This window comes from Rattus norvegicus, chromosome 14 (genome assembly GCF_021556685.1).
Source record: "Rattus norvegicus strain SHRSP/BbbUtx chromosome 14, alternate assembly SHRSP_T2T, whole genome shotgun sequence".
NCBI classification, from domain to species: domain Eukaryota; kingdom Metazoa; phylum Chordata; class Mammalia; order Rodentia; family Muridae; genus Rattus; species Rattus norvegicus.
Window position 1 is genome coordinate 11070149 of NC_141547.1, and position 14703 is coordinate 11084851.

The 14703-nt window shown below is 41.3% G+C and overlaps 1 protein-coding gene across 4 annotated transcripts in view; it reads right to left on the minus strand.

Annotated features, from left to right (window-relative positions):
* Cfap299 (cilia and flagella associated protein 299) overlaps positions 1–14703 on the minus strand; it is a 474580-nt gene that overhangs the window by 321424 nt on the left and 138453 nt on the right. Inside the window, exon 1 of one of the 4 annotated variants that reach the window (XM_087584349.1) lies at positions 5428–5598. The exons of 2 other annotated variants lie outside the window; for them this stretch is intronic. The gene's annotated coding sequence lies outside the window, so the exon portion shown is untranslated. Of the gene's footprint in view, positions 1–5298; positions 5599–14703 lie in introns of those variants that run through there. One more of the 4 variants, XM_087584347.1, reaches the window with a different exon arrangement.

Consider the following 14703-nt stretch of genomic DNA (forward strand, 5'->3'; position numbering starts at 1 on the left):
AAAAATGGCTCCTAGCCCAGTTCCTTGATCCCCTCTGAGACTTCACAAGCCAAGTCTACACTGCCCACATTTCTCATACAACAGATGTCTTCCACACTTCACTCATGGAATGGCCCCTTACGCTCTGAGCACTCCACAGCCTTTTCAGATTGAACTTCAAAACATGGCAATGTTGCTCAGACAAGACAGCCCTACCACCAATGCCCTATCATAGTAACGTCCTACCTCTGCAGTAAGTTCCACTATAGTTTCCTTTTTGTTCCTGTGATAAACTATTCTAACCCAAAGTTACTTGTGGTAGGAAAGGGGTGGTAGGGCTTAAAATCCCATGTCACTGTCCATCACCAGGGGAAGTCAGCCCAGGGACAAAAACAGAGCCAGTGAGGGACGTCTGTCTGTGCACTCACTCACAGGTTCACCACACTTAACTAGTTTTCTCTCACAGTGAGGGCCACCATACTTCACTAACTTTCTCTCACAGTGAGGACCACTATACTTCACTAGCTTTCTCTCAGAGAGAGGACCACCGGCCCGGGATTGGTGCTTTCCACAGTGGGCTCTCCTCATCATTTAACAGACAAGGCAATTCCCACAGATGTACCCACAGGCCAATCTGACCTGGGCAATGCCTCAAATGGACTCTTGTCTGATGACCCTAGGCTTCATTACATAACAACTGAAGCTAACCAGGGCAACATGTATGAGTAGACCCAATCTTTCATTGTACCTACAAAAACACAGAGCTTTACTGGCATGATCTGCAGCGTGTTCTACAAAACAACATATATAAGTGATTACTGTCAGCTTAGTTCTTCAGAAAACAAGCCTAAAATCTCCATCATTTTAGTTTCTTAATACCTTTAATTACATCACTATGCATGTTTTTCAAGTGATACTGAAATTTCATCTACATATTTGGATAATTGTCTTACTGATAAAAGTTCCCTCTTCTGTTATCAGCTTGTATCACTTTCCTCACTACAAAAAAGCAATGAGTACCTTCCTGATCACATGTCTAGCACTCTGCCTACAACCTCAGGGAACTCATGTTTTATGCTCCTGTCTTCTTTATTACCTTATCCCTTATATTTATTGTTCTAATTTGCATTTATTTTCTATACATTTCCCTAAACTATTTGTAGAATAGCTTCAAATATAATTAACTTAAAACTTTTAAAAACCAGGAAAAAAAACTTGATGAAATGTATATAAACACACGATCCCAAGGTTTTTTAATAGTCATTTTTACTATCAGTAAGCTAGTTTTTCTTATATATAATATACAGAATTTATTATTGCTTCCCCCACATTTGCCTAATTAGAGAGACTCAAACCTCTTTCAATATGCAAAGCTGATCTGAGTGCACTGTAAACTGTGCTGCTGGGGCATGATTTGATGGAGCTGCAGTGCAGGTGAACTACTACAGAGGAGGGTTAATGACGACATTAGGGGAATTCATGGCCATTTCCATGATAAAGAAGAATGAAAGTATAATGATGATGATGATGATGATGATGATGATGATGATAAAAATAATAACCTTAAACAAGAAGTGGATTATTCCAGGAATGAAGGTAAGCTATAACTGTGTTGTGTCATGGGACATGTCCATAGAAAGCACTCTGATAGAGAACAGCACAGAGTAACACTGACTTACTGCCACCAAGCATATCGCACCTTGGGCTGAGCAATGCTAGCCCTGGCGCTAAGCATATGCTCTACTGAGGGTCACTACTGCTGAGATGAAAGGCTGTGACCAAAGCAACTTGGGGAAGCAAGAGTTGTGTTTCATCTTAGACTTATAACTCATGCTCCATCACTGAGGGAAGTCTGGGCAGGAACCTGGAGGGAAGAACCGATGCAGAGGCGATATAGGAGTGCTGCTTCTAGCTTGCTCCCAATGCCTTCCTCAGCCCAGGACCACAAGCCAAGGAATGACACCACCCACAATGGGCTAGGACCTCCCCATCAATCACTACTTAAGAAAGTGCCCTACAGCTGGATATTTTGGAGGTATTTTCTCAATTGAGAGTCCCTTCTCTCTATCAACTATTTCTTGTGTCGAGTTGATATAAACCACACAGCACAACTGACCCTTGTAAACTTCACATAAACATACGTCACTGTTAAACCACAACCTTTCCTTTTATGTTCATTCCCAATAGCACACATAATAAGAACATCACAATATAAACTATTTCAAGTTGCCTTCTGTCTGCTTCTCCACTCAGTCCAGAGCAGCAGACTGAATATCCGTCCACACTCCACAGCCTTCCTATCTCCCAGGAGGTCTTCAGTAATCAGGGACACGGTGAGACACCCTCCCAAATACCTGCACCAGCAGGGATCCCACAGAGACTAGCTGATGGGGGAATCTACCCTGCCTACCTGAGCTCCATCTCCCTTTTGGTCTGCTCCTCCACTAGGCCATGATGGCAGGGAAATACCTTGCCACACAGCACAGCCCACGCCCTGTTTGTCCCCCAGGAGGTGTGCTGTAACAAAGGACACAGGTGTGCCCAGGGGCACAATCCTTCTGGTTGGCACTTCCATGTGCAACTGGAGCAGACACTGCCCTTGGAACCAGAAGCCTTTGTCTCCAGGAAACATCCTAACCAGGAAAATAGGAAGTCAGCCCTAACCAAGAACACAGGAGGCCTGCTCTAAACAGAGACACAGGAGGCCCTCTACGGAAAGACAAGACTGCCAGGAGAATGACTGTACTTTATGTCACAGAGTTCTACCTGCCTCTAGGGAGGCCAGCTCCTGTCAGAGACACCCAGGCCTGTTAACACCACAGAGAACCATATGGCCAGAGGCAAGCACAAGCAAAAAAAAAGGGGGGGGGCAATGCAATTTGGCACCATCAGAACCCAATTTTTCCATCACAGGAAGCCCTGAATATCCTAACACACTTGAAAAGCAAGATTCTGACCTAAAATACCATCTCATGAAGATGGCAGAGGTGATTTAAAGGGATATCAATAAGTCCCTTAAAGAAATACAGGAAAACACAGGCAAAGAGAACCCCTTAAAGAGGAAACAAATTAATTCCTTAAAGAAATACAGAAAAATGTAAATCAAGCGGGTGGAGAAATTGAACAAAACAGTCCAAGACATAAAAATGGAAATAGAAACAATAAACAAAATACAAATGGAGGCAAATCTGGAGGTGAACAACTTAGGAAAGAGATTAGGAGTTACAGATACAAACACTCAAACAGAAAACAGGAGATAGAAGAGAGAATCTCAGGCATAGAAGATACTGACACATCAGTCAAAGAAAATACAAAGTGTAAAAAGCTAACTGAAAACATCCAGGAAATTCAGAGCACAATGAAAAGATCAAACATAAGAATAATAGGAATAGAAGAGGATGAAGATTTCCAATTCAAAGGGCCAGAAAACATCTTCAACAAAATCATAAAGAAAACTTCCTAAACTAAAGAAAGAGATGGTCATAAATGTACAAGAAGCCTAAAGAACACCAAAAAGATTGGACCAGAAAAGAAAATACTCATGTCACATAATAATCAAAACATTAAATGCACAAAGAAAAATATTAAAAGCTGTAAGAGAAAAAGGCCAAGTAACACATAAAGGCAGACCTATCAGAATTACACCAGACTTCTCAACAGAGACACTAAAAGCCAGAAGATCCAGGACAGATGTCACTCATACCCTGAGAGAACACAAATGCAAGTTCAGGTTAATATACCCAATAAAACTCTCAATCACCATAGATGGAGAAACCAAGATAGTCCATGACATTACCAAATTCAAACAATATCTTTCTACTAATCCAATCCTACAGAAGATATTCTGGAAAGAAAACGCCAGCACAAGGAAGATAACTGCCCCCAGGAAAACACAAGAAATTAAACATCTCACAAAAAACCCATAAGAAGAGAAACATACACACACACACACACACACACACACACACACACACACACACACACACACCTCCAGCAACAAAAATAACAGGAACTAACAATAATCAGTCTTTAGTATCTCTCAACATCAATGGACTCAATTCCCCAATAAAAAGACACAGGCTGGGGTTGGGGATTTAGCTCAGTGGTAGAGTGCTTGCCTAGCAAGCGCAAGGCCCTGGGTTCAGTCCTCAGCTCCAAAAAAAAAAAAAAAAAAAAAAAAAAAAAAAAAAAAAAAAAAGACACAGGCTAATAAACTGGTTGCATAGACAAAATGCAACATTTTGCTGCATACAAGAAACACACTTCAGTAACAAAGACAACTAAATCAGAGTAAGGGGATGGAAAAAATGTTTTCCAAGCAAAAGATCCCAAGAAGCAAGCTGTAGTAGCCATTCTAATATCCAATAATTTAGACTCTCAACCAAAAGTTATCAAATGATATAAGGAAGAACACCATATTAATAGAAGGAAAAATCCAACAAGAGGAAGTCTCAATTCTGAACATATATGTTTCAAATGCAAGGGCACCCTCATTTATAAAAAAATTTACTGAAGTTCAAAACATACATTGACCATCACACATGAATAGTGGGAGACTTCAACAATCCACTGTCACCAATGGACAGGTCATTGAAACAGAAACTAAACAGAGACACAGTGAAACTAACAGAAGCTGTGAACCAAGTGGATTTAACAGATATCTACAGAATATTTCACCCCAAAATAAGACAATATACTTTATTCTCACACATCATGGAGCCTTCTCCAAAACTGATCATATAATCAGAAACAAAACAAACCTCAACAGATTTAGAAAATTGAAATAGATAGCCCCATGCATTTTAACAGATTACCACAGAGTAACACAACAAAAACCACAGAAAGTCCACATACTCTTGGAAACTGAACAACTCATACCTAAACATAATAAAAGCAATATACAGCAAAACAACAGCCAATATTAAATTAAATGGAAAGAAACAAGAAGCAATACCACTAAAATCAGGTAAAGATAAAGCTGCCCACTCTCTCCCTGTCTATTCAATTTGGTACTTGAAGTTCATTCTAGAGCAATTAGACAACAAAAGGAGATCAAGGGAATACAAACAGAAAAGGAAGAAGTCAAAGTATCATTATTTGTGGATGATATGATAGTATATATAAGTAACCCCCAAAATTCCACCAGAGAACTCCTATAGCTGGTAAACATTTCAGCAAAGTGGTGGGATATAAAACTAACTCAAACAAATCAGTAGCCTTTCTTCATACAAATGATAAACAGGCTGAGAAAGAAATTGGGAAAACAATACCCTTCACAATAGCAACACATAGTATAAAATATCTTGGTGTAACTCTTACCAAACAAATGAAATATCTGTGTGACAAGAAGTTCAAATCCCTGAAGAAATAAATCGAAGACCTCAGAAGACGGAAGGATCACCCATTCTCATGGATTGGTAGAAGTAACAGTGAAAATAACCATCTTACCAAAAGCAATCTACAGATTCAATGCAATTCCCATCAAAATCCCAACACAATACTTTGCAGACATGGAAAGAGCAATTCTTAACTTCACATAGAAAAAGAAAAAAAATCCAGCATAGCCAAAATAATTCTCAACAAGAAAAGAACTTCAGGGGAATTACCATGCCTGACCTCAAGTTGTATTACAAAGTAATAATGATAAGAAAAAAACCACATGGTATTGGTACAAAGGCAGACAGGTCAATCAATGGAATAAAACTGACGACTCAGAACTAAACCCACATACCTAGGGACATTTGATCTTAGACAAAACAGCCAAAAATGTACAGTAGAAAAAGAAAGCATCTTCAATAAATAGTACTGGTCTAACTGGCAGTCTGTATGTAGAAGGAGGAAAACAGATCCATATTTATAACCTTGAACAAAGCTCAAGTCCATGTAGATCAAGGACCTCCTTGAGCAAAGCTCAAGTCCATGTAGATCAAGGACCTCAACTTAAAACCAGATACACTGAATCTAAGAGAGAAAGTGGGTAAGAGCCTCAAACTCACAGGGAGAAATTTCCTGAAGAGAACACCAATGGCTCAGGCTCTAAGATCAACTGTAGACAAATGGGATCTCATAAAATTAAAAAGCTTCAGTAAGGCAAAGGACACTAGTATGACAAATCAGCAATCTACAAATTGGAAAAAACAAATCTTCACTAACCCTACATCCAACAGAGGGCTAACATACAAAATATAGAAAGAACTCAAGAAGTTAACCTCCAAAAAACCAAATAGCCCAATTTAAAAATGGACTATAGAGCTAAACAGAATTCACAACAGACAAATGTCAAATGGGCAAGAAGCACTTAAAGATGCGTTCAAAGTCCTTAGTCAGCAGGGAAATGTAAATCAAAATGACCTTGAAATTCCACTTTACACAAATCAGAATGGCTAAGATCAAATGGATGTGGAGAAAGAGGAAAACTCTTCCACTGTTGGTAGGATTGCACACTGGTACAACCACAGTGGAAATCAATATGTCAGTTCCTCAGAAAATTAGTTCTACTTAAAGACCCAGCTATACCACTCCTGGGCATATACCCAAAAGATGCTCTATCAAGGACACATGCTCCACTATGTTCATAGCAGTCTTATTTATGATAGCCAGAAGCTGAAAACAACCCAGATGCCCTTCAACAGAAGAATGGATACAGAAAATTTAGTTAATTTACATAATGGAATACTATTCAGCTATAAAAAATGAGGATATCATGAATTTTGCAGACAAATGGATGGAACTAGAAAATATCATCCTGAGTGGGGTAACTCAGACACAAAAGGACATACATGGTATGTACTCACTGATAAGTGATATTAGCCATAAAGTACAGAATACCTAGGATACAACCCACAGACGTAAGAAGTGTAACAAGCAGAAAGGCCCAAGTGAGGATGCTTCAATCCCACTTAGAAGGACTAAGAAAACAATCAAGGGAGGGACCTGGGTGACAGAGGATGGGGATAAGAGGGAACATGATTAGGTGGGGAGGGGGAGTCAGTAGAGAAGCTCAGAAGGACAGGAGAATGAATGGAAATAGGCAGCCTCTGGGCGTTGGTGGGGGGCCCTCTAGAAAGTCCCAGAGAACTGGGAAGTGAGAAACTCTAAGGACTCAAGAGAGGGGACCTTAGCCAAAATGCCCCACAGTGGGGAGAAGAAACTGGAAGATCCCACCTTCAGTAGATAGACAGGGTCTCAGGTGGAGGGACTGGGTTACCAACCCACAGTCAAAATTTCTGACCCAGAATTGTTTCTCTCTAAAATATATGAAGAAAAAAATGGAAAAAAGATTGAAGGAGAAGAGGTCCAGTAACCAGCCCAATTTGGGATCCCTCATGGGGCTGGGGAACATCGAGGATTGACACTATTACTGATGTTATGATATGCTTACAAACAGGAGCCTAGCATGGCTGTCTTCTGAGAGGCACTTCCAGTAGCTGAGACAGATGCAGACACTTATAGCCAACCATTGGACTGAAGTCCAGGACCCCTATTGTTGAATTAGGGAACAGATTGAAGAAGCTGAAGGGGAAGGTGACCCAGAAAGACCAGCAGTCTCAGATAACCCTGACCCCTGGGAGATATGAGAGACTGAGCCACCAACCAGGCAGCATACATGTGGTGGTCCAAGGCCACTCAACGTATGCATAGCAGAGGGCTGCCTGGTCTGGCCTCAGTGGGAGAAGATGTGCCTAATCCTCAAGAGAATTAAGGCTCAGGGAGAGGGGATGCCCAACAGGATGGTGAGGAGCACCCTCTTGGGGGAAAGGGGTGAGGAATGGGATGAGGAACCATGGGAGGAGTAAAGGATGGGGGACAACAGCTGGAATGTAAATAAATAAAATAATTTTTTTAAAACAAGAAAAACCATCAGTTTGAGAGGAAGTGAGAGGGGACATGGGGGTGATTTGAGAGGGCACAGGGAAGGAGGGAAAGAATATATTTTAATCTAAAATTTTAATAAAAATAAAATTTAAAAAACTAGATCTGAGAGAAGTCGTGTAGTATTTATTTAAAAAATCAAAATCATGGGGCTGGAGAGATGGCTCAGTGGTTAAGAGCACTGACTGCTCTTCCAGAGGTCCTGAGTTCAATTCCCAGCAACCACATGGTGTAATGAGATCTGATGCCCTCTTCTGGTGTGTCTGATATACTTACATAAAATAAACAAATAACTAAATAAAAACAATTTCCCAAGTCTTAAAAGTCCACATTCTTTACGAATTCAAACATTTTAAAATCCAGTCTATTTTTATGAAGTTCCAAAGTCTCTTTTAACACCTACCATCTTTAAAACTCAGTCTCTCGACTGTGGGCTCCTATAAAATCAGAAATAAAGTGCTCCCTTACTTCCAGAGGAAGAACCAGAGCAGAGTCACAACCTCACAACTGTGCAGATAACTCCACAGCCAGCGTGGGGTCCACTCAGGATGGCTGGGCCTATCCACAGGGCTTGCTCACTTCTCCGGCTCTGCGTGCAGATTGCCTCCCACACTCAGTCCGACTCCAAGCCACACACACTGCTGTCCGTGCTGGTTTCACCATGACACTGAAATCTCTAAAATGCTGGTGTCTTCTGCTGCAACTGGGCTGCACTTTCACCAAAAGCCTCTCCTTGGATCTCCTGAGGGACTCCAGCCCTACCACACAATGCCACACCTCAGCTGCTCTCCAAGACCTCTTCATGCCTGCAAAACCAGCAGTACCCACTTAACCACCAAGCTCGGCTGCCAACAGAAGGTACAACCTTGACCCTTTTGAAACAGCGTCTGTGTGCTGACCCTGAGTACACTTTCCAAAACTTTAATCTCAATGACACTGGTCTTAACCACAGATGACCACCATCCATTGTTCCCAGCAAGGTTTGACTTTAGTGGTTTTAGTCTCTGTGATCACATCTGATTCTTCAGTTCCAGCTGACCAGATACCATAGATTCTTCACACAAAAGTCCTGACAGAATCTTTGCTCTCCTCTGGAATTTCACAAGCCAGGCCCCCATGGTCTGTCTCTACTGCTCTCAACATTCTTATCTTACATGAGCACACCCCACAGCCTGTGAGCTCTCAACACTCAATGACTTTTATAGCTTGTAATTCCACAGCCCTTCCACTATCCTCCCCAAAACAACACAGTCAGATCTATCACACAAATACCTCATGATGCCAGTTCCAATTTCTGTACTAGTTATGGTTTCCATTGCTATGACAAAACACCAAGACCAAAAGAGCAAGTTGGGGAGAAGAGGAAAGGTTTTCTTTGACTTAAACTTCCATAGCATTGTTCATCACCAAAGAAAGTCAGAACAGGAACTTAATAAGCAAGGCAGGAACCCAGAGCCAGAAGCTGATGCAGAGGCCACAGAAGATGGCTGCTTATTGGCTTGCTTTTAATGAGTTGCTAAGCCTGCTTTCCTACAGCACCTAGGACCATCAGCTTAGGTATGGCTCCACCCACAATAGCTGAACCCTCTCCAATCAATCACTAATTAAGACAATGCCCTACAAGCTTGCCTACAGCCTGATTCATACGCATGAGAATGGAGGCACTGTTTTTCAATTGAGGCTTCCTCAGCTCTGATGACTATACCTTGTCAAGTTGACCATAAAACTAGCTGGCACAACATATCACATGGGCCCAAGTGAAACTAACAAACTACCACTAAGTAGATCATACCTGGAACCTAGTGGCACCATCACACATACCCGGCCAGCAGAGTTAATATTTGGTTGCCCAAAGATATACAGCGAGTTCAAGATGGCTCAGCAATAAAACTATTTTAGCACCACTAAGTTCTGATTGGTCATAACACACACTTCAATGAAACAACTTATGTCAGGCTTAGTGGCAACACAGCACAATGAGGCTAAGCACACTGGAGCAAATACAAGGCCAGCATATCTACATAACAAGACCCTATCTGAGGCCCAGAGAGAGAGAGAGAGAGAGAGAGAGAGAGAGAGAGAGAGAGAGAGAGAGAGAGAGAGAGAGAGAGAGAGAGAGATATTACATGAACAAAGAATAAATAAATAACTAAAAAACTTCAGAAGTTTTTGTTAGATTTCCCTATGCTACTTCCAAGTATCTATTGCAGGCTCTAGCAAATTTTAAATACTATTTGCTTAAAATACTGATGGAATAGGCAAGAAAGATGTGCAAAGACTATCATTTCACAGCACTTTGTCCTGTCCAACATTAACTAACTATGCTTGCAACGTAATATAAATTGCAAGAAATTCTATGCCCAAAACTAAAAGTGATGGCCCAGGTATATTGTGACTTGTATGGCTTCCAAGTTCTTATGCAAGATACATTTATGTGTTCAAAATTTTGAGGCAGTCCTACAATAGTGTGTCCTGAGTCACCAGGCTCAACTAAAAACCCTTTGTTTCCTAGCACTGTCTGCTTTTAAGACTGGTCATCACCAGGATCCAACTGCTATCACACACGTAGGTGACAGGCTTCTACATATGAAAAGATGTTATATTGCACACATGTTGACATGTATCGTATTGCCTGGGCATACTGCAGGTTGTCATCGTGTCTTAAATCCAATCAAAACACAAATTAACCTGCAATGTTAAAATCACTGTATCAATATTTGTTCAATAAATATCAACTGGGTGCCTTCTCTGTAGTGAGTTACACTGATGAAGAACTTGTTTGATTTCAGGAGGCGGTCCCCAGCACCTGTGGATGTTCCTTTTCCTTTTGTTTCTTTTTCTTCCTTTTTTTTTTTTTTTACTCCTCTATTCTCAAATCTCATGGTCCCAGCCCAGCATTCTATTTCATAAGTCACAGTTCATGTTGCACACTCGTGTAATTTTGGGACTTGTGCAGTTGAGGGTACACTTTCGTTTTGCCTGCCATAGTCTTCACAGTCTCCCATGTTTGCACTAGCAAACTCACACTCACTTCAAACCCTGCTTTTAAAGGTAATCCAGGCCATCCAGGCCATTGCTGTTCCTCACTGGGAGGATCGCATAGACCCATTTAGCAGCCAGTGGAGCCTGAGGGCTAAGAAAGCCAGTGAGCCCCTCACCCTGCTTTCTTTGCCTGCTCACTGCCAGACACACACATTTGTTCAGACATTTTATTGTCTTTGAATTTCTGTTCCATCTAATTCTGCAAATCTCATCTGAGCATGTTTTTCCCCCCAGATATTTCTTTGTTCCGTGTGATGAAAAATAAATCGAACTGTTCTGGCTTCACTATTTTTTCCAGATCCTGTCTCAACTGAAAACTTATTCTCTCATAAAGAAGTAGCAAGTGGGACTCAGTCATTTTCTTATGTATTTTTTAAAATTTTTATTGGATTTTTAAAATTTACATTTCAAATGTTATACCCTTCCCCCCACCCAACCACCCACCCCTTTCCACCTCCCTGCCCTGACATTCCCCCACACTGGGGGTGGTGGGAGAGGGGATCTATATTCCATTCTTGGGAGTCAGGTGAGAGGATGGCATTGTTATAAATCCTCAGTGATGTCAGAAGTTGGTTATTATAGAATTCTCCATGGACTATTGATATCCAATGTTTATCACTTATTGCAGTTTTTCTCCCAACCCACTTGTTATCTACCAATCTCTCCCAATCTCTAGGTCATGTCCCCACATCTGATGAAGGATTTTGTTCTCAGCCTAGGTTCCTGTACAACTAATCAGATTAGCCAGGAGTGTTTAAAGTTCATACAGACATGTCCGATTTTCTCAGGTCTCCTGTGTTCTCATCTTCAGTGAGATTTAGTCCTCTACATAAATGGCCAGTGTTGTGTCCACATTTGTCATTATTTAGTATTTTCCACTCCTAGAACCAAATCTCATCAGTGTACCCTGAATCTGGTTCTGGCCTGCTACCATGCTTTTGTATTTTCCCAGATATAATCTGTAGTACCAGGCAATTGTGTTTCAATTGTTCTGTCCTGAGAAAGTTCTAGAAAAGGGCTGCCCTGTTAATATTTAGCCTGTGCCTATTGCTTTCCTCTCAGCCATAATGTCACCAGAGCTACTGCATTCAGACCTGTTATCTAAACATAGTCCATGTGTTCCTCAACAAGATCTAAACCTAGACATTTCCCTGAAAATCCCAATCCCATCCAAGTTACAAGTCACCTGTTTATTGTCAAGCTTGGTGGCAGCTGCTCCATCCTTATCTGCGTCCAATTATTCAATCAACAAACACTTACTGAGCTGTTACTAAATCAAGATTGAATTATGAGCTAAGATAAAGTGAATACAGATTATGAGTATAGGCTATGCCCTAAACAATACACTTCGGAGCATGTAGACTACATAGGCTGAAAGGATGCTTTTCCCCTGCACTCTGCTGCTTTTCTGTTGCTGTGATAAAACACTTTGATGAAAAGGAACACAGGGAAGGAAAGGGGATAGCACATTGTTGAGGGAGGCCCCCAAGGCAGGAACTCCAGCAGCTAGCTGCGTCATATAAACCCGAGAGCAGAAAAACAAATGCAGCCCTCAATCCTCCTTATGTAGCTAGGTCTCTTCACCCTCAGCCAAAGTACAGTTGAAGAGTTAAATTTCAAAAAGTTAGTTTCAAACAAAGTCCGGACATGCCTGAGAGAATTTGAGATAGGGCTCACTGGCCCGACTATCAGCTCCCAAGGACACTGGCCATCTGGAGCCACCCCCTCCCCTTCCTTCATCCCCTAAAGATGAGTCATCCCCCTGCTGAGTAAGATAAGTTACCCTACCCACATTGCTGAGCTGCTAGATTACACGTACTCTTTGCTGATGTAATTCTGTGCCAAAAGTAACTGTGTACCATTTGAATCAGCCAGTTGTGTGTAACCGTGCGAAATCCCCTGGCTTTCCCTATATAAACCCCTGCCTTTAGAGGCTCGTGGTCGACTCCTCTATCTCCTGCGTGGGATACGTGTCGGCCCGAGATCTCGTTAATAAAACTACCTCTTGCTGTTACATCAAGATCGGCTACGCGTGTTTCCTGGGGCACGCCATCCCGAGACTGGAGCAAGAGTCTCCCCGATTTGGGGTTCTTTCACAGTGCCAACCACAAAGGGATGAATTGAGTAACAAGCAAAGTAATCCCTAATGACATGCCACCGGCTAACATGCTCTATATGGCCTCTCTAATGAGACTCTCTTCCCTGGTAAGTTTAGGTTGTAGCAAGCTGAAATGCACTCATCCATTCCCAAAAGACTTTTACATCCAAATCTTCACCAATTACTTTTAAGTGTGTGTGTGTGTGTGTGTGTGTGTGTGTGTGTGTACATATTAGTGCAAGTCCCCACTGAGGCAAGAGGTATTAGTTCTCCTGGAGCTGGAGTTACTCATTTGTAAACCAGCTGGCAGTGCTGGGATGCACTTGAGTTCTCTGGAAGGGCAAAAGCTGTTCTTAATCACTAAGCCATCTCTCCATCCCCTAAAACATCTCTTATATTAACAAAGGACTAGGTAAATAGATACACACAAGAAATTCAAACAGAATAAAAGGTTCTATAGTTGCTACACCCAGTGGACATTCCCAGCAGGACTGCGCACAAGTTCGTCTTTCCTCATTTCTTTCTCTTGTCCTGAATTAAGATTTTGATAAACGAACTGAATAAAAGTCATGCCCTTGTCTCATCCTCAGTTTCAGAGCAAATGTTTTCAGTTTTTCCACATTTAGTATAGCTGCTATAATTTGATCAGGAATGGGCTTTGTTTCTTTGTTTCAGAGATGAGCCACTCTATTGTAGCCCCTCAGAGCTTTCTAGAAGGGAAGGATGCTGAGCTTTGGCAATGGGTATCTCTGTATCTACTCAGATGGGGCCATGTAATTTCTGTCCTTAAGTCTATTTACCTAGTAAATCACGTTTACTGGTTTGTGTATGCTAAAACACTCTTGCATTACTAACTCTGAATGCAGGCACTGGGCAGTTGGGTGCTTATGGAGTATTCAGGTGGTTTCTTTTCTCTGCTTTTGTGCATTTTCTAGCTTTATGTAACTGGTGGGATAAATGTAACCCTAGACATTGTGTTTTCCTACTTTCTGTTTTTGTTGTGTTTTTCTTATGTTGTATGAGTCTTTCTGTTGTTTGCCATTGCTTGGGTTTATGTCTGTCAGTCCTGGGAAGGAGGGTGTTAACGCCTCAGTAGCAGAAACAATGACTCAGTGTTACCAAGAAGCCTGATAAGGTTCAGAGGCAGGGTCTGAAGTAACTCTGAAGAGATGTAGTTAGTAGGCTTATAGAGGTAAGAGTGTTTATTGCTATGTGAAAGGAGAAATATATGGGGAATGAGGAACAGAGAGAGTTCAGTCTGGGTAAGAGGGAAAAAAGAGCTATAATAATAATAAATAATTATTTATATTTATATTTATATTTCCTATTCTGGAAAGATACAAGCTATAACAAAGTAAAAAAAGCAATTGAGGATACATAATATAACTTTAAAGTTCGGAATATATAGTAACTTAAAATTATTAAGGGTAACAACTAAACAAAATGTCTTGGGACATATCTGAGGCAGTAGAGTGACTGCCAGTGTCCACGAAAAGCTGGGTTCCGTCTAAGGTGACCTATGGTTGCCAGTACATGCCTGTAATCACCCTGACATGTGTAATGATTTCGAGGCCAGGATGGATAAGTGAGACACTACCACAAAGGAAATCAAGTCAGATGGTAGAGTGCTTGCTTAGCATGTGCGAAAGTTGGGTCAGTCTCCAACACTGTACACACTGGGCATGATGACGACACATGGTTGTAATCTAATC